Source organism: Solanum verrucosum, unplaced genomic scaffold (assembly GCF_900185275.1).
Source record: "Solanum verrucosum unplaced genomic scaffold, falcon-dt-bn FXZP01000085.1, whole genome shotgun sequence".
In the NCBI taxonomy this organism is placed as follows: Eukaryota; Viridiplantae; Streptophyta; class Magnoliopsida; order Solanales; family Solanaceae; genus Solanum; species Solanum verrucosum.
In genome coordinates, this window is record NW_026019839.1 from 2,963,929 (window position 1) to 2,985,347 (window position 21,419).

At 33.5% G+C, this 21,419-nt stretch overlaps 1 protein-coding gene across 4 annotated transcripts in view; it reads left to right on the forward strand.

Moving 5' to 3' along the window:
• The window catches only part of LOC125815227 (glyceraldehyde-3-phosphate dehydrogenase, cytosolic), a 613,914-nt gene that overhangs the window by 369,036 nt on the left and 223,459 nt on the right, over window positions 1-21,419 (forward strand). The window contains exon 1 of one of the 4 annotated variants that reach the window (XM_049494665.1): window positions 5,603-5,609. The exons of the other annotated variants lie outside the window; for them this stretch is intronic. The gene's annotated coding sequence lies outside the window, so the exon portion shown is untranslated. Of the gene's footprint in view, window positions 1-5,602; window positions 5,610-21,419 lie in introns of those variants that run through there. 4 annotated transcript variants of the gene reach the window in all.

Here is a 21,419-nt window from a genome sequence, read left to right on the forward strand (position 1 = left end):
CAATTTTCATTCGACCATAATCAAATAACTTAACACCATCTTTTACAACCAAATTAAATATATATGCAACACATCTACTATGAAAAGAGTCACTATTAGTTGGACATAGTCTATTCTTTAACATAGTAACAATGTTGGTATTAACAGAGGCATTATCACAAAGCAGATTTGTAAAATTTCTTAATTAGTTTTTTCTTTATAAGCATCCGATTTTTTTCTCTACACATTGTTTATTATCATATATTTTTGTTTACAAATTTCAGTTATGATCAATCCAATGTGTTATAACAGTTAAATAATTATTGTTATTATCACTATGATCCATGTCAGAAGTTATAGACACTCTACAATCTAATAAGTTAAATATGCCACGAAGATATTTACAATGTTTAACTTGAAAATCAAATATATCATTTTACACTGTATTTCTTGAAAACCCATAATAGAAGGATTATAGGCTTCTTGAATATCTGAAATAAAATTGAGATGTGAATGAAAACTAAAAGGCAAACCAAAAACAACAACTATCTTAGCTAAATTTTCGTGATATCTTTCTTTACTATATTTATGTTGTGTAATTTGATCACTGGGTTTAAAAGAATTCAACTGTAACATCCCACCTTAGAAATATCTAAAAATAGAAAGAACTAATTTGGAAAGAGAAAATTTTGAAATTTTGCAAGTTAAGCATAAGTTATGAGTTTTGGGTCAACTTCAAACGATCATAAATTTCAGTATATTATGAGTTAGGTAGCCCATAAGATATCAAATGGAAGGTCTTGGAGTCCTCTTTCCAACACCACCAAGTTTGCTAAATTTCTAGCTTGTATGAGGGAGATATGGCCATTTGAAATATGTCTGTCTAGATAAGAAAAGTTACCCAAATTAGTGAGGGGTATTTTGGTTTTTTCCTTACCCAATCAGATTAATTCGATCTTTGATATTATTTTGGGGTCAAATCTGATTTGGGTCAGTTTTACAAATCTCATATACACTTAGGGTTTTGAGGAGAGTTCAAGAAGAGGAGAAAAGAGAAAAGTCAAGGCGTTCTTCAAGATTTCTTGCAAGTTCGAAGGTTGTTTCGTCAAGGATTTGATCCCTAAGAGGTATGTGAGTTCTCATAGTGTTGGGTTCATTCACCCACACGTCAATCATGTTATTTTCAGCATAATTTCGTTCTCAAAAGTTGAAGGATTTGAGTTCTTGATAAGTGTTCTTGAAGTATTATTTTCGTTGTTGAATTAGGATGGATTTGATGAGTTCTTGAGGTAATCGTGTTGAGATTAAGAGTTGTTTTTTATTAGATTCTTGTGTACTTGTATTGGGTAATTGAATATAAGGAGGTCTTGAGAAAATAAATCGATTAAAAGTGTTTTAGGATAAAAAAAATAAGTAGAAAAAATTGTCGGATTGTTCTGGGGAAGGGTGGCGCGGCGCACCCTAAATGTGCCAGGAGGTCTGGGGTGGGGCGCCAGCAGCGCACCAAAATGGGGTCTCTGAAGTTTAGGGGCTGGCGCCCCGCACCAGCAATGAGCCCGGGTCATCTGCCCCCACCCATTTTTTCCCGTCATTTGCTCCGTTTAAGTTTTTCTAAAAGTATACCTTTACTCCCTACTGATTCTAATCACTCAAAACTACTTCTAAACATCTAGAAATCATTCATAACATGAATCATAACCTTGAATTCATAATTCAAATTCAAGGTAAAGCTAAGAGTCAAGTCTTGAGAGTTCTTCTGAGTCATTATAATAAGTCTTTTACAATCGTTTTAAACCCGTTTTAAGACTTAAGCATTTGAGTTAGAGAAAGAGTAGAGTTGACTTCATTTTCAAAATGATATATGGGAACTCAGTATTCCCAAACGTAAATATTTTCACATTTAAGATAAGAGGAAACACTGATTTCCAAAAGAGTTTTTGAACAGTTTTGACTACCATCTCTTTTAAGAGAAAGATTTTGAGTAATAATCTCAAATTAGAGAAAAATTTATGTTTTTAAACATATGAGCTAGTTACATTTTGGGAGTAGTATTAAGCACCAATATGGGGACAAGTTCAGATAACTCAAAGCCCTCATAAACCATCTAGCCAACGTGGGTAGAAAATGTCATACTTTTTAGATGATTCCTTAATGCTTTTTAGCATAGACTAGTGGATCCACTTAGTAGTAGGTTCTATACCTCGACAAAGTATAGGACGGTTCTGGCAGCATGGTCTAGACGATGTATCATGACATAGCTCATAGTGATGGTTATCGGTTAGAGAATCTTCCACAAAGTTTATTTTGTATTTTCATATACAAACATAGTTTACTTTGTATTCTTGCATACAAACTGAGTATATTATATTTTCTAATACATTGAGTTTCTATTTACTGTTTTAAAAGCTTTTCTTTATAATACATTCTTTACTACTGCTTTATATTGAAATGAGTTGAGTATCCCTGAGTTGAGTTGAGATGAGATAAGTGTTTCTTTCAGTTCCAGTTCAAGCTTATGTCTGGTGTTTAGATTTCCCCTTGTACATTCCATGTACTGATGACATTTGGCTTGCATATTTTATGATGTAGATATAGGTAACCAGGATCAACATCCAGCGCTTCGTTGGTCCAGTGAGTTCTAGAGGTTATTTGGTGAGCCTCATTGCTTTAGGAGGATCCCTTTATTATGCTTTATCATTCCAGTTTTGTTAGGATGATCGGGGGTCTTGTCCTGACATCCTCCTAGTATTAAAGGCTTCATAGATAGATAGATAGTAGTTCATGAGTCTTGTTCATTTCAGTTATTTTGTTCTAGACTTGAGTTGTCATTGAGGCTAGTTTGAATGCTTATTTCTAAATACATAGAGTTTGCTTTTGAGACTTTTGAGTTAAAGCCTTCATTTGAGTTTATTATATTATGAATAAGTCTTCCGCTAAGAGTTAAGCCAGGCCAAGGGTTCGCTTGGGGCCAACAATGGTTCTCGAGTGCTAGTTGCACCCAGGGTGTAGGCTAGGGGCGTGACATTAATGGTCCATGAGCCATGTTAGAAGCTCCTATCGATTCAGCATTAGTGTCATTACCATTGCCTTTTTTTGGCTTTAGCTTTAGCCTCCAAATATTCTATTTTTATACAAGTCAATAACTGTCTATTTAAACTCCTCTATTTCCACCAGTTTGATGCTTAAAAATTTATTTACATTTGTTACAAACAACCTTAGATTTTACTAGATCATGAGTCATAAACTGTCACACAACATACGTTTTAGGGCGTTGATACTTCACATTATCCCTAGTAGGAGGTATAAGGGGGGAGATGACTAGTTTTTTGCCGAGTTAGTGCTCTGATCGACAGATTAGTGGGTGTAGGTGTATTAACTAATTTATCTTAATCCAAATCTACTTCTACTTCTTCATTTAATTCTCTGTCAAAATTAGTATTATCATAACATTGTTCTAAATTTCATGGTCAAATAAGTATTTGTATCACTATCCAACTCATCGGGCAGTGCTGACATCTATTCTCACATCTAGATAAGAGAGCCCTTACCACCCAGACAGGACTAAAACATGCGAAAAATATAAAAGATTTACTACTAAAAGCTCATTAACATCATAACTTTAAGAAAATAAAACTCTGATAAACCCTTTTTATAAAAGACTGAAAAACACCCCCCAAGGAGCTTGTCTAAATAGGTACAAGAGCTACTACAAAAGTACAATTTATAAATAAAATGAGACACAACTTCCACCATAAAGAAGGAACATGAAAGTTGTCCAAGATCATTATCATCTTCACCTATGAAACATGTAACACCCCAGAATTTTTTTGAGATAAGACTCGAACCGTTCTTTGTAGTGAGTGAGATTTTACCAAGGAATTTAAAATTTCTTGAGTATTAAGGCCACTAGATGTAGCACCTTTAGTTCCAAGAAGAACTAAAGAGAGTTCATTCAAGTCATTCCTAAGTTCTTCTAAGTTTTGGATCAACTTCAAATGACAATAATGGTCAGTACAGGATGAGTTAGGTAGCCTGTAAGATATCAAATAAAAGATATTTGAATTATATTTCCAACGCCACCAAGTTTGCTAATTTTTTAGCTCGTATGACGGAGATATGCCCTTTTGAAGTCAGGCTGTCCAAATAAGGAAAGTTACCCAAAAATATTAAGAGGTATTTTGGTCTTTTCCTTACCCAATCAAATTTAATTCATTTTTAGTAAGGTTTTAGGGGTCTAATCTGATTAGGCTCAGTTTTATAATCCTAATATACGCCTAGGGTTTTAGTTGAGAGTTCAAGAAGAGAAAAGAGGAGAAACAAAGAGAGGATCAAAGCGTCTGTCGAGGTTCTTGAGTTTTGTTGCGGATTTTCGCCATGAGCTTAATTTCCTAAGAGGTATATAAGCTTCCATAGTTTTGGGTTCATTCACCCATATGCCAATCATGTTATTTTCAGTGCAAATTTCATTCTTGAAGTTAAAAGATTAGAGTTCTTGATGATTTCTTGATAAGTGTTCTTAAGTTCATTCTAAATCTTGTTTTATTGGTTGTTTTGATGAATTATTGAGATGAAAGTGAGTGTTTTGAGGGCTATATTGAGTGGATTAGAGTGTACTTATGTTGAGTAATTGAATCCAAGTGATTGGGGAAGAAACCGTTCGATTCTAGGCGAGTTAGGGTGAGAAAATGAGCAAACAAATTCGTCGGGTTTTCTGGGTTTGGGCCTAGCGCCCCGCACCACTCAGTGCGCCAGGGTCGCCTGCCCCATCCAGTTTGCAGTTAGTTGCTTCGTTTGAGTTCCTTTGAAGTGTACCTTCACTCCCTTTGATTTTAAACACTCTAAATTACTTCTAAAAACCTAGTAATCATTCATAACATTAATCATCACCTTCAATTCATAATTCAAATTCAAGGTAGAGTAAGAGTTAAGTCTTGAGAGTTTATTCGAACATTTCGAGAAAGTCCCTATGAGTTTTTTTTAGGAGTCTTCTACAATTTCTAATAACTTGTTTCAAGACTCGAGCAAGTGAGTATAAGAGTGAGGAGAATGTATTCATGAGTCTACTTTATCATCACAAGATCCTTCATATCATGAACCATAACTATTGAATTCATAATTCAAATTCAATAGAGAGTTAGGAGTAGAGTTTCAAGAAAGTCTTTGAGTTCAATTGTGAATCCTTTGAGATAAACTATCGATTTGAAGTTAATCTTGAGGAAGTAAGTATGAGAATGAGAAGAGTTGTATACATGAGTTCCATAAGGTTCTTCTTTAGAACCTTGAGTCGAGTCGTTCATGCTCGTAAATTCCGCATGAACTATATACATTGAGTGTCTTTGAGTTAAATGAATTTATTTAGTTTTTAATCTTGTATGCTTGAGTTAGTTTTCCGTTTGTGGTCAGCCAGGATGAGGGTTCGCTTGGGGACCAACAATGGTTCTCGAGTGCCGGCCACGTCCAGGGTGTAGGCTCAAGTCGTGACAAATTTGGTATCAGAGCACAGAGTTCAAGTGTCCTAGGGTGTCTATGAAGTCATGTTAGTAGGGTCTTGTTTATGGTTGTGAGGGCCCCACTTCTATAAACGAGGGACTACAGACATTGAAGAAAAGTTTTCCATCTTTCATACTCTTAATTGTGTAATAGAGATATGTCATAGAGATTTATTCTAACTCATGCAATCTCATATCCATTCAACTAGCCCCCACACGAGAGGTGGTTGAAAAGAAAAATCAGTCATTTATCGATAAGTTTTTCTTAGAAAGAGTTTTGAGAAAATCATGAGACTCCAGAGGGGTTTGAGAGAAGCCCATGAGTGAGTTAAGTGTTGAGTTTCAGAGGAATGCCTTCATATTCTTATGAATCGTGCGTTTGAGCTAAACGCAAGTTGTACACTTTTCCCTAAACCTTATTCAGCTAAGACCTTTAAGAGTATGGTATGTTTAGAGCTTGGGTAGTATTTTTGCCCTAAAAGATAGTATGAATTACGAGGTTATGAGCAGTAGTAGTGAAAGTGCCCAGAATTAGAGGAAAGTATGCATAGGTTCAGTAATCTAAGGAAATGAGATAGTGATGGGGAAAATTATGTTATTGAAGTCCTATACCCAGTCAGTTATAAGTGATAAGTTCCTTTATGAATTAGAGTACATTTTAACCAGAATAGATTTGATGTCGATGTATCATCGCGTTAGAGGAGGCTAAATATATGTGTTGAATAGAAACATAGAGTATTCATGAAATGATATATCTAAGTTAGGCTTATGATATGTTTGAGAGGGTCATGATGTTCAAAAGGTTATAGAACTGATTAAGTAATGAGGTATAGTATAGTAGGCGAGCAATCGTATTGATATTCTGGTTTAGTAATGAACATTAAGCTTGAATTTGAGATGGGTGTCATGATAAAAAGAATGGAAACATGAGGGTGATGATGTTAGTCTTGATATTTTATCTAGAAGCCTTGACATAGAGTAGGTGAGGAATTGAGGTGATTAACTACAATAAATATGAGTGGTACAAGTGAGAGACCCTAACCTTTAGGTAAGGGCAAAAAAATGTGGCCATGTCACAAGAGTAACTAGAGTATTAAGAGGTGTACCAAGATGGTATGTAATCAGAAGAGGTTAAGAGAAACACCTTAGAAAGAGGTCTTAGTACCTATTTATGGAGAGTTTTGTAGTCATGATATAAGTTTCTCCCGAGTGTTAGAGTAAAAGAGGATGTAGACCAGTTTAGAGATGATGGAATAGGTCAATAGCTTTCAAGTGTCAGCTTTAGACCTAAGGGGGAGATGACAAGATGAGAAATCAAGTCAAGTGTTTGAGAATAAGATAGTAATGAGTTCCAAAGAATATGTGAGATATCTCTTCAGAGGTCCTTTTATAAATTGAGTGATGTTAGAAAGAGAAGTTAATGATCCTATCGTGATAATTTCGTCACAGGTTTTAAATGAGGAGGAAGAAGAGGACAAGGTTTTTCTATGAGAAATGGCTAAATGAGAGCCCTTAGTTGGTTCCAAATAGTAATGCAGAAAATTCTAGTTGGTGTGGCAGAGATGATAAGAGTAACTCTGTTCCAAACCTAGTCCAGCTGTCATTCGAGGACGAATGATCCCAATGAGGAGATATTGTAACACCCTAGATGTAGCTAAGACTCGAACCGTTCTTCATAGTGAGTGAGATTTTACCAAGGAATTTAAAATTTCTTGAGTGTTAAGGTCACTAGATGTAGCACCTTGAGTCCCAAGAAGAACTAAAGAGAGTTTATTCAAGTCATTCCTAAGTTCTTCTAAGTTTTGGGTCAACTTCAAATAACCATAACTACCAGTACAGGATGATTTAGGTGACCCGTAACATATCAAATGAAAGGGCTTTGAATTATCTTTCCAACTCCACCGAGTTTGCTAATTTTCGAGCTTGTATGAGGGAGATATGCCCTTTTGAAATTAGGCTGTCCAAATAAGGAAAGCTACCCGAAAATAAAAAGGAGTATTTTGGTCTTTTCCTTACCCAATCAGATTTAATTCATTTTTAGTAAGGTTTTAGGGGTCTAATATGATTAGGTCCAGTTTTATAATCCTAATATACGCCTAGGGTTTTAGTTGAGAGTTCAAGAAGAGAAAAGAAGAGAAAAGAGGAGAAACAAGGAGAGGATCAAAGTTCGTCGAGGTTCTTGAGTTTTATTGCGGATTTTCACCGAGTTTAATCCCAAAGAGGTATGTAAGCTTCCATAGTGTTGGGTTCGTTCACCCACACACCAATAATGTTATTTTCAGGGCAAATTTCATTTTTGAAGTTGAAAGATTAGAGTTCTTGATATGTGTTCTTGAAGTTCATTCTAAATCTTATTTTGTTGGGGTTTTTATGAATTCTTGAGATTTAAGTGAGTGTTTTGACGGCTATATTGAGTGGATTAGAGTGTACTTATGTTGAATAATCAATCCAAGTAATTGGGGTAGAAACCATTCGATTCTAGGCGAGTTAGGGTGAGAAAACGAGCAAAGAAATTCGTCGGGTTTCTTGGGTCATTGCACCAGAAATTATGTTCTGTAGTTTAAGGGTTGGTGCCCTGCGCCACTCAGTGCACCAGGGTTGCCTGCCCCGTCCAGTTTGCAGTGGGTTGCTTCGTTTAAGTTCCTTTGAAGTGTACATTCACTCCCTTTGATTCTAAACACTCTAAACTACTTCTTAACACTTAGAAATCATTCATAACATGAATCATAACCTTGAATTCATAATTCAAATTCAAGGTAGAGTAAGAGTTAAGTTTTGAGAGTTTATTCGAACATTTCGACAAAGTCCCTATGAGTCCTTTTTAGGAGTCTTCTACAATTTCTAATAACTTGTTTCAATACTCGAGCAAGGGAGTATGAGAGTGAGGAGAATGTATTCATGAGTCTACTTTATCATCACGTGATCCTTCATATCACGAATCATAACTCTTGAATTCATAATATAAATTCAAGAGAGAGTTAAGATTAGAGTTTCAAGAAAGTCTTTGAGTTCAATTGTGAATCCTTTGAGATCAACTATCGATTTGAACTAAGTCTTAAGAAAGTAAGTATCAGAATGAGAAGAGTTGTATACATGAGTTCCATAAGGTTCTTTAGACCCTTGAGTCGAGTCGTTTATGCTCATAAATTCTGCATGAACTCCATACATTTAGTGTCTTTGAGAGGTGTTGCATCTTCGAGTTCTAAGTCTTTTAGCATTGAGTTCCTAACCCTTTGGAGATTATCTTCCTAATTATGGGACTAATACATGTTACCCATGAATCCCTTGAGTTGAGTTGTTCATACCCATAATTCCGCATGAACCCTATGTGTCGAGCAGTCTAGAGAGTTCTTAGAGTCTTTTCAAAAAGTCTTTTACAAATGCTTTAAACTTGTTTTAAGACTTGAGTTTTGAGTTGAGTAAAGAGTAAAAAGTGAAGTTCATTTCTTCAAAAGAGTACATGGGGACTATGTATTCCCAAAGAATAAATGTTTTCACATTTAAACAAGAAAGGAAACACCGATTTCCAAAAGAGCCTTTGAGCTAGTTTTCCATAAAGAGTAAATATTTTCACATTTAAACAAGAAAGGAAACACTGATTTCTAAAAGAGTCTTTGAGCTAGTTTTCAGTAAAGAGTAAATGCTTTCACATTTAAGCAAGAGAGGAAACACTGATTTCCAATAGAGCCTTTGGGATTTTTAAGTAATCATCTCAAATCACAGAAAGAGTTATGTTTTTACACATATGAGTTTGGGAGTAGTATTAAGAACCGATACGGGGAGAGTTCAGACAACTCACAGCCCCCATAAACCATGTAGCCAATGTAGGTATAAAAGGGTCATACTTTTTAGATGATTCCCTAGTGCTTTTTACTATAGACTAGTGGATCTACTTAGTAGTTAGGCTCTATACCTCCGGAAAGGTATAGGACGGCCATGGCTGCGTGAGGCAAAACGTTGTATCATCACATAGCTCACAGTGATGATTGTCGGTTAGAGAAACTCCCACAGAGATATTTTGTATTCTTATATACACAAAGTTTGTTTTGTATTTTCATTTACAAATAGAGTTTATTTTGTATCCTTGCATACAAACTGAGTATATTGTATTCTTAAATACATTGAGTTGATTTCTATTGTTTTAAAAGTTTCATATATATTGCATCTCTTATTGTTGTTTTTTATTGAGTTGAGTATCCAGAGTTGAGTATCTAGAGTTTGAGTACCCAGAGTCGAGTGTCTCATTATTGAGTTGCGCCTTATTTCACTGAGTTGAACATCCTATTATTGAGTTGAGCTTTATTTCATGAGTTGAATACCTTATTATTGAGTTGAGCCTTATTTCACTGAGTTTAACATCCTATTATTTATTTGAGCCTTATTTCACTGAGTTGAATATCTTATTATTGAGTTGAGCCTTATTTCATTGAGCTGAACATCCTATTATTGAGTTAAGCCTTATTTCACTGAGTTGAACATCCTACTATTGAGTTGAGCCTTATTTTACTGAGTTGAACATCTTATTATTGAGTTGAGCCTTATTTTACTGAGTTGAATATCTTATTATTGAGTTGAGCCTTATTTCACTGAGTTGAATATATTATCATTGAGTTGAGCCCTATTTTTTCTTTGAGTTGAGTTGAACTATGTTTATTTGAGTTGAGTTGAGTGAGTTGAGAAGAGGTAAGTATGTTGTTATTCCACCAGTTCAAGCTTATGTTATGCTTTAGAATTCCCCTTACATGCTCATGCATTCCATGTAATGAGCCATTTGGCCTGCATCGTTTCATGATACATTAGTATCATCAACAGGTGCTTTGTTGATACCACATACAGTTCGAGTTAGCTATGGTGAGCCTTCTTGCTTCCGAAGGGTTCCACTTGTACTTTCGTTATATCAGTTGTTAGGATGTCGTGGGTCTTGTTTCGACTTCCATCTTTGTCAGTTAGAGGCATCATAGATAGACAATAGAGTTTTAGAAGTCTGTTCATTTATTTTTTAAAATGTTTTAAAGACTTAAGTTGCCTATTTTATGGCGAGTTGAATATATCATTTTTATTCAGAGTTATTCATTTGAGTTAAAGACTTGTAATGAGTTGAATGAATTTTATTTAATTTTTAAGCTTTGTATGCTTGAGTTAGTCTTCCGCTTGTAGTCAGCCAGGATGAGGGTTCGCTTAGGGATCAACAATGGTTCTCGAGCGCCGGCCACGTCCAGGGTGTAGGCTCGGGTCGTGACAAAACATCACTAAATTTTTACAACCAGACTATGCCAAGTGGCATAGCAAGTGTAGTATCAATACAAACAACACATAATATAATTTAGATAATCAGAAGAAAAAAATGCATGCAATATGACAGTCACACTACCCTACCTCTCTATTCACATACTCATACCCTCCCACGTAAATATCACAACTATGTTTTTCACTTGCATCACCCTAAGGCTTCCCAAGCCTACTTGTGATGTCACAATAATACATAATTGTAGCCTAAGCCTTCTACCACATTAATATCAACAAATATCAGGCCATTACCAGCCCTATCAACTAACATGATATCTTGTACAGTACTTTTGCCAACTCCTTGGCCCTTTTTAGAAAAATAAATGAAACTGGTGCCTTAGACCAACTCATCCTTAGCCAACTAAACCCATAATCCATTACAACGTCAAGTTCATCATGACTAACACTAGGCAACTAAAGAATTGAGTCCCTATAAGCTCAATAAGTAGTCAAGACATTTATGCAGAATAATCTCTAAGAATTCAATTATCAATAACCACTTAATAGACCTTAATCATCGCAAATAACATAACCCAGAATCCCAATCCTTATCCTGACTTACCATAACATGATCCATATTCCACACAGCCACATACATGACATACTTGAGATCAACACACTTTCAAGTAACCCAAACCACTCAGGAATTCAACATGCAACAATTACATCATGCAAGAACAAATCAAGTCAACTCATGATAGTAATTGAGAATTGAGAGTAGATAAGTAAAATGGGAGAATATAGATGAGAGTGTAGATAATTTGTGAGAAATAATGAGGGATAAAGGGGCATTTATAATATAAAGGTGGACTAAAATGTATTTTATGAAACTTTAGGATTAAAATAAAAGTTTAAGTGGTGAGAGTTTTTTTTTTTTTTGGGGGGGAAGGGGGGGGGGGGGGGCGGGGGGGTAAATGGCTGAAATAGGCCCCATCGAAATGAACCAGGCCAGGACAGCCGGGACGGTTTGTCGGTGCCGTCCCATCCCTCCATCCCACTTTAACCCCAAGACCGGGACATCCCGTCCCACGTGCCACCCTTAGTCATTACAAGCAAGCAAGTTGTTCGTTTTGTTCACCAAATCAACGTTCATTTGCTAGTTAGTAGTTCTAGTTCCCTAAATATGTCCACTTTTTGTAACGTCCTCTCGGGAGGGCGTTCTTTTAGTTCAGATACTTTTGAAAGTCATTCATTAGCAACTTCTTTAAGCATCATGACGGATGAACCCACTTTGAGTTAGCTTCCTATTTGGCTTGAATTTTTCTTCTGTCGATGATTGCTCCTATAACTCGGGCCACAATTCTCCCTGTACACTTTACTTTTATTATTAATATTATATTATATATTTCTGACACACAAAAAATAATTATTAGTCATTGGCATTTGACACTAAAGAAGGACTTAATGGGTTCAAATTTAATTGATTGTCTGAGCCCAACTCAGATTTTCAAATGGGCTACTTATCCGAAAGATAGCCAGTATGATAAAGTTGGGACTTTTACTGTATATAGCCTACAATTAAAATATTCTCTTGTTTTTTCTTAAAACAATTTAAGTCTTCTACAATTGAAATATGATTTAGCCGCATGCTTATTTGTTACACTCTAGCCGCACAGATTTGAGGTGGAATCATGATTTGAAGTTTTGAAGTTTTGAGTTTTGAACTTGTAATCGTAGTCATAGTACAAGTTAATTACTGGTAATTCACAATTGACTTATTTTTCATCTGATGCTCAACACTTATATTGAGTTTTGAGTAAATTTAGATTTACATAGATAAGTTTCACCTTAATTAAAAATAAAACGTTTTCTGCAAAAGACGATTGTATAACTAGACTTTGAATCTATAATCTCTGATTAAATATTTAAAAAAAAAGTACTTGGCACAAGGCAAACAAAGTAAGATTAGGAATATAAAACATTTGTATTGCCTTGAAATTCTATAATCCTTGAATTATAAAGTTTACTTTACCTAATATTAATCCCATTAGAGGATGTGAAGAAAAGTCAAAAAAAGATTTATAGTGATACAGTGTTTATAGACTTGCTGTCAATTTCCAATTAATTGTTTATTAGTCTAAACAGATACCATTTTAAAGCATTAGAACAGTCAAAATAATTACTAATCACTTAATTGCACAAAAAGTGATAAAGTTGCTTTAATTACAAAATTATGCTTGTCTATATCGAATCGGATTAATCATACTTTACCTATCAGTCAATAATACAAGTAAAAATTGTGATTACAAAAATATACTCCTATTTAGAGGTGTACAAAATCAAACCGAACCGAAAACCGAACCAAATTGCAAATCGAGTCAAATCGGAAAAAAAAAACGACTAGTGGTTTGGTTTGACTTGGTTTGGTATTGAAAAAAAAAACCTGACTATATTTGGGTTGGTTTGGTTTTAACTAAAACAAATCAATCCAAGACCAAGCCAACCTGATAATATATATGTAATTTTAATATTTTATTTTATACATAAAAATATTTACTTTGATATAATTTTAAAATATTTCTTATACTATTTCATAGTTTTTATCCTTTAATACATTATTTCAAGTTTAAAACTTAGAATTCGGAATGGTCCAATAAACATTATAGTTCATAGATGCTGATAATTATAATAAAACTTAAATCAAAGTCAAATTAATACTAATGCTATAAGAAAATCAATTCAACACTAAGAATGACAATAATATTTAATATTTGTTCTTTAGTTTTACATTGGTTTAGACAATTAAAATACAGAATCTAATTTTAATTTTCCTGAAATATTTAGTAATTTAACTAATACTTATTATACTTATTTTAGAATGATTTAGTACTTTTAAATTATGATCATTTTTCATTATGACTTTGCAATATTTATTTAATATGATGATTTCATTATTATTTTTTATTGAATATTTTTGTGTCATCAGTATTCATCTCATATTTTGTGTTATTTTTTTTAAAAACACCCTAGATAATTGTATTTTGGTTGGACTAAAGAAATATTTGGAGCACAAGTTAATTATATGTTTGTATGCAAACTTTACCGAAAAAATCCAAAAATCTGAAAAAATTCGAGGTTTATTAGTTTGGTTTGATTTATAAATTTTAAAATTCGACACAATGGTTTGGTTTGGTATTTGAAAAACCCGAACCAACCCGAGGTTGAAAAACTCAAAAAAATCCAATTTTTATTAATTTGATTTGGTTCATAAATTTAAAACTTTTACACAAATAATTTGATTTGATATTTGAAAAACCCGAACTAACCCGATCATGTACACCCCTACTCCTATTATATTAATCATACACGCAAACATACTAAATATAATATATATTAAATTTATTAAATTTAAATCTTGAATTCACATCAATTTTAAAAGACTTCTACCAATTTAAGTTGCGTTCTCCTATTACATTAATCAGACACGCAAACATAAAGAAAAGTCAAGATTTTAAGTGACAGCGTTGTCCATGAAAAACTAATAAGGGTCAAATTTGTATTGACAAAAATATTAAGATATCATAAATTTAAGTGACACAACTTTTTCATATTTTGTTGGTGGAAATATATATCATAAATTAAAGTTGAAAAATAAAATAAATAAATATTTAATTGAAGTGTGGATAGCTCTCTTTTTAATAAAATTCAAGTCCATTGTGATATATATAATCTTCACCTATTCAACAATATAACTCTCGACTTGTCCCATTCAGGATGCAATAGCGGGCAATATTGTGTGATTCAAGTAACTCCAGACTAGTTGAGTCCAAAATTCCACCAACAAGAATATATTTGTTCAACATTAAATTACTCACTTTTACATGAATAAATTGAATACTTGGAATATTTTTCTTTGTATCAACTCTTTTTTTCACTACACTAACCTCAAAATATAAACACAATATAATGTTTTTTTCGTATGCAACATGATACTAATTTTCATCTATTTCTCATCCATAAAACAAAGGAAAAAATCATCCTTTATATAATTTGAAGTATATATAGCAGGGTGATTTGATAGAAAATAATGGAGAAGATGTCATGGTGATTACATAAGACTCGATAACCATTTTCTCCTCTTTACGTCCACTAATATATGCACTTTAAATATTATAATTTTAATATTAAGAACGTATAACTCCAACATATTTGTCTAAAATTTAACAGGTAGAGTTACACAATACTATACTAATAAATGATAGAGCTATCTAGTGAAATAGTCAAATATTCATAAACCGACAAACATATCACTATTATAAAAACAGAACGAAAAACGAAAAAAATGATTGAGCTCTATAAAAGATACGAACTAGCAATGAACAACTTCCATGGCTAAATTCAAAGTTAATCCATTCCTTATCCTACTAATTAATTATGGATTAACAATAAATTTATCAAAAGTTTGTTAGTTGTGAGCTATTTAACGACGAATTTTATATCCAATTCATTGACTAGTCTAAGATAAGAAGTAATATAACTTATGTAGTGATGTTTTATGGACTAGTCTAAGATATTCCTTTTCGTGGCTGCCACGCACAACATCAAATGTCTATTTTTCTAAATTTAATATATATTACCTTGGACACCAAGAATAAACATATTATATAAAGGGGTTCATCATCATTAATTTATAACACCTCAAGAAAAACACCCCCTTTTGTCTTTGTGAATCAATATTCTGAAAATTAATCTTTCTAAGTTCTTGTTTCTTTGAAAGAAAACAAATTATGAGCTATAGTAAGAAGAAAAATAATGATTTCTCTTCTTCCTTAAAGTCATTTTTTTTGTGCTTCTATATTAAAGATGATGATACTAATAAAGTTGTGAAAGATTCAATTTCTAATGGTTCATATGGACCAGAGGAAACTATGATATCTGCAGCCAAACATTTCTCATCACCTCACAAGGTCAGGTTGATCTAGAGTCGATTTTACGAGTTTGACTGAACACATTATTTTTGACTCAAGTCTATGTTGTACACATAGAAAAGAAGATTTATAATGAATGCATGTATACATGTGAGAAGATCACACTGAATTTTGAATTCACTAACTCTATATTCTAAATTTGAATTCACGGACGGGCGTCCATATAAATGGTTATGGTACATGTATACGCAAAGAAATCACGAAGTTCTTTGTATTCTATTTGGCGAAGTTCAGCCTTCAGCGTGGAATCTTTCTTGAAATAAAGACTCTCTCCCATATGTATGTGTTTGGAAGAAACAATGTAATTTCATAAGTTCAAATGTCTTTTTGTTTGTGTTTTCAAGATGGACAAGCTTAATGTGCAGAATCATTAATTATTATTGTTGATTTGTTATAAGAGTGGAATTTTTCAAACGATATGAGATTTTTTTATGTTTATTTCCTTCTTCCATTTTCTTTTTGTCTTGAGATATTGAGGAAATTCCACCTTATATTTGAAATTTCAACCTAATTAAACTAATGATAAAAAATCTAATATTACAATTTATTAAAGAATAGTTACTTACTAGTATTGTTGTTTTTAGACCAATGAGTTTTTTTATAAAACTATATGTATTTGAAAGCTTATGATAACATATAATTCAAATCTTTATTTATTAAATTAGAAATATGGAGATATGCAATTTAGTAATGCATCGCCATAGGATATTTCAGTACTTTTTTAATGAACTATGGTTTGCTTAATTGACAAGATTATATAAGAGTTGAAGAAGTTTTGATAATTTTCTTCCTTCGCTAGCCTTCATAGTTAGAATAAGAAAGTTCCCTCTGGGTAAGGACAAATGAAAGGTTAAGTGAAGGATAAGGTGAAATGAGATCCTCCGGTTTAGCTTCTTTAGTTAAGACGCCCAACAATTGAGTTCCATAGCTTAGGTAAGTATCCGCGAAAGGTCTTGTGGTACATTCATCTAGAACAACTGCGAAATTTTTTATTTATGAAAAGAAACACACCATTTAAAAAATCCCAATAAAATTTTATTCAAATTAACTTGATTTTAAATCACTGAAATAATGCAAGTATTACATAAAAAAAATGTTTATTCTAATTAACAATTGTAACTGATATAATGTGTCAGTATCAAGAATACACAAACACAATCAATACTAAATAATTTAATTTAGATTCTTCTATTATAATCAGACACGTGAATACAAAGAAAAGTCAAAAGAATATTTTTTCTAGTGATAAGTTTATTTACTTTATCCCAAAGAATCTATTATTTTTCAGAATATTAAAAGTAACTTTCTGTGCCCTTTTTTTTTCTTGGCTGCCACATAAACATAAAATATCTCATGTTTTCTATTTTTTACTTAGAAAATAGATACTTAATACAGAAACATAAGAAAGAGCAGTGAAATTCTAGAGGAGAAGAGAAATGACTAAAGTTATATCTTTCATTTACATATATACATATGTTATAAATCAATTAAATCTGCCAACTGAAAACGTATAGATACATATGATGGAAGACCGGATTCACTGCAATATATATGTCATAATCTATTTCATATGTTTGTACGTTCATGGAAGACCGGATTCACTGCAATATGCAAAGCAACTTGATTATCACAGTATAGTTGTGCATGTAGGAGTTAATTGTGGGACTTCCAGATTTTGTAGAATATAGCGTACGAGCTCCAAGCATGTGTTAGCTAGCTATAGCCTGATATTCTGCTTCTGTTGACCATTTTGAAACATTTGATTGTTTCTTGGACTTCCATGAGACAAGAGAATTGATCTCCTTGTGGAATGAAATAATCACCTGGGGTACCCTACTTAATATATTTTTCATTTGATGTTCAACATTTATATTGAGTCTCGAGTAAATTTAGATTAACATCGAAAAGTTTCACCTTAATTCAAAATAAATTAGACTTTGAATCTGAAATCTCTGATTAAATATAAAAATATATATTAGAAAAAGAAAAAAAAAGTACTTGGCACAAGGCAAACAAAGTAAGATTAGGAATATAAAGCATGGGCAATTTGTTGAAGTTGAATTGCTGATGATTGGTATCTTGAGAATGAGTTCTGTGGGAAGTTTGAGAAGAATATGTAACATTAGCCTATGGAACAATATTTTGCAAGTTACCTTGATTTCTACGAGATGGTTGTTGCCCGTTTTGGTTGCTTGATTTGTTTGAAACCCACGTACCATTTTTGAATTTATACTATAATGGCCTCTGTATGACCTCTTTTGTCACAATAATGACAATATACTATTTCTTAACAATTTCAGATTAGATAATAGGTAGGATCAACCGATAAGAAAGCTTCACTCGAGCCTTAAAATATTAAAATCAATGGTCATGGGCCACGTCATAATTAATATTGTTAGTGATGCCAATTAATATTTCAGCCATGTTTAGACTCGTATGCACATCTGCCCTTTCTTCTCTCTTAAGGTCATTTCTTTCATGTTTCTTCATTAAAAATGACATCAAATTTCCTTTTCATGGCTGCCTGGCTGCTACATAACATCAAATATAGCTAAAAAAAAAAATTCTAAATTTAATTGGTTAGATGAAAGAGTCTTTGTTGCTTCACAATATATATAAAAATAGTGATTTCTATATTAAAGATGATGATTTCAGAAAAGTGGTGAAAGATTCAATAAGGTCCGGTTGATTTAGAGTCAATTTCGCAAGTTTGATTGAACCTATATATGTTGTGCGAATTCTCCAAAACTGTTATCGCATTCATGTTAGAATCTCCAAAAATGGAAGGATTCATTGATTTTGCCTATCCTGTTTTTACTGGTAACGAGTGTGGCATGCAAGTACAAAATTTAGACGTTGTTAGTTCTATATTATTTTTGGTGAACGTAGTTGAATTTTTATCATCAGCTCTTCAAATAACTTCTTTGCTAGTCCCCTCTGAAATTCAGGGGGGGGGGGGTGAATTTAAATTCCTTCAGTCGACTTCCTATGAGAAGTAGTCGACTCACCTGCAAGTTAGTTCCACAATATAAAACACGATAAGATACTAAAAAGTAAAATGACACGAGATGTTTTTATACTGGTTCGGATCACCAATGTGGTGCCTAGTCCAGTCCCCTTGGGTTTCAAGGGTTTCCTTTGGAGCTTGTTGCGAACTTGTTTGTACAGGAGGTGCAATCTTCAAGTCCTGTCTGATATGCAAATCAGAGTTTCTATGTTGACACTGCCTCTACTTGTATAACCTACACTCATAATCTTTCCTTCTCTTTTTCTTTTACAATTGTTCACTCACATGTACAAAGCTTTATGAAATATGAAAGAAGATTACAATTATAAGTTCAAGTGAAGTTGCGTAATTTTGTCGTTTGTCTAGTTCTTCATTTATAGGCAGAGTGATGAGGTGACTTTTGCTCTAATAAGAAAACCCAAAGGAGTTTCCATCAATCAAGGATTTGTAATGATTCCTTGATTGAGACCTTGATTTGAGATACCAATTTTGGTTCTGCCTTGAATCAAAAATTGGTTGAAGACTTGTGCAAAATTCCTTCGAATCCCAATTATCTTTAGGGATCAGTGAGTTGATCCTTTATTGATGTTTCTTGCCATCTTGAGTTGCTGTCTATTTCGTTTTCCAGTTTGGCTTCAAGTGATTTGTAATCTGATTGACTCAAATTGATTTGCCTTGTCATTTTCTTTTTGGCTTCTGATAAATGGATATTTGATTGATGTAGTATCTATTTATCCTCTTTTGATGAAGGTTGTATGATCTCCAGATCTTTTGCTTGAATCACTCTGTTGATTTATCTTATTGCCTTCTTTTGTAGACATTCGCATATTTTGCTTTCCTTGATTTCCTGTCATTATTCAAAATACATTAAGTTAACACCCTCCTCTCATTCAAAATTTCCTTTGCATCACCCTTATATTTCTCGATATCACGCACAATTTCTTGATCTTACATCCACTTCTTGATAAATTTTCTTGGCAGTGGTACATATTTTTGATTATGATCAAAATTCGGTTTTTTTTCGTGACAAGTTAAAGGTTCTCTCGTAAAAGAAAATACCATAAATTAACAAATTCATGTTCAAAGTTCAAACCATCCATAAAAGCAAGTTTAAGTAGATACTAAAAATATATTTTTTGTTTGTAGTCTGTCCAACTTGTCTCTACTTGAGAATCTGCCACATGTTTCTTTGAATCAAGAAATTCATCTGAGCCCAGTTCTTCCAACCTAGCGTTTGAGGAAGAAATTTTCGTTTTCAAATTCATTTCTTGTTCTTCGATTGCTCTCTGATTCAGTCTGAGTTTTACGTATATAACCACCAGGACTCAAGGATGACGTACATTTTGGATTGGCATGAAATGGGATAACTGGAAAATTTCTCTTCAATTGAACAAACTTTGAGTCCACTCCTTGAATACAATTTACAGAATTGAAAATGATTCTATCAAGTGATGAAACATTGACTGACTGATGAAGAGGTAGAGGCACTATTTGTGTCAAGCTAAACTGTCGTGCAAATTGATTTGGAGAGTAATACTCCACTCCAGCTTTGCCAACACTTGAATTCCCCAATGCAAAGCCATACTGGAGGTCTCGAGCAACAAGGAAACTGAACCAGATGTCGTTTAACGCTTGGTTACTAGATGTAATATGCAACAACAATCTCAGCCATTCAGGTGAAAATGGAGTGAACTGGCTAGGAGTTAGCATGAATAAAAGAATTTAATGCATTCTCAGAAGTTCTTTTGTATTAACTTGCCTTGAGCCAGGACCATCCGAAAGTTAAAACAATTTTGTGAATGGTAAGGCAAAGGTCTATATTCCGGAAAATAAGACTACAGCCAGAGTTGTAGGATCTAGAAGGGACCCCTTGCAGTACCATACCCTCTGGTAACTAAGTTTCTACAACCTCTATATAGATGAGATAGTACGAACGGAGCCAAAGCAATCTTCCTGCCCGAAGCAAGAGCAATGGCTAATTTGCTATACTCTATTGTTACCCTTAATGAGCCATTGCAAAAGACAAACTTGGAAAGCCACATACACTACTAAAAAGCTGCCTAAAAACGACAACCAAAAGCGACGGGCTGTGTCGCTTTTTGGGTCAAATTCGACGGAAAAGCTATGCAGTCTTGTTCACCGCTTTTTGGTTCAACGCTTTTCAAAAAGTGACAGACAGCGTCAGTAAAAAGCGACCGACTGCGTCGTTTTTTTTTTTTCAGGATTTTTTTTACCATTTTTAACGCCTATTTCTGCATTACAAGCCTTTTTTTAGGAATTACCCAAAATCCTCGATTATTCCCATTAGTCCAATTCAAACAAGTGACCCCCAAACAGTTTAATAATTTATTTATGTTCCTACCAAATTTTTTTTAATTATTTATGGCTTTGTCTTATTATATAAGTGATAGTTAGATATCAAGCAGCCAGCACACCATCGACGTGTGTTTTTCTTAGGATCAAAACTGAATTAAGGGGTGTTTTAGTCATTTAAGGCTTTCCACTTGAGAGATCTAAGCTTTAATTGTATTGTACTAATATGTTATTGTCACGACCCGAGCCTACACCCTGGACGTGGCCGGCACTCGAAGATCATTGCTGGTCCCCAAGCGAACCCTCATCCTGGCTGACTACAAGCGGAAAACTAATTCAAGCATACAAAGCTTAAAAAATGAAATAAAAGTTCATAAGACTTAAATACAAACTTTAAGTCCAAAGAAAACTATGTAT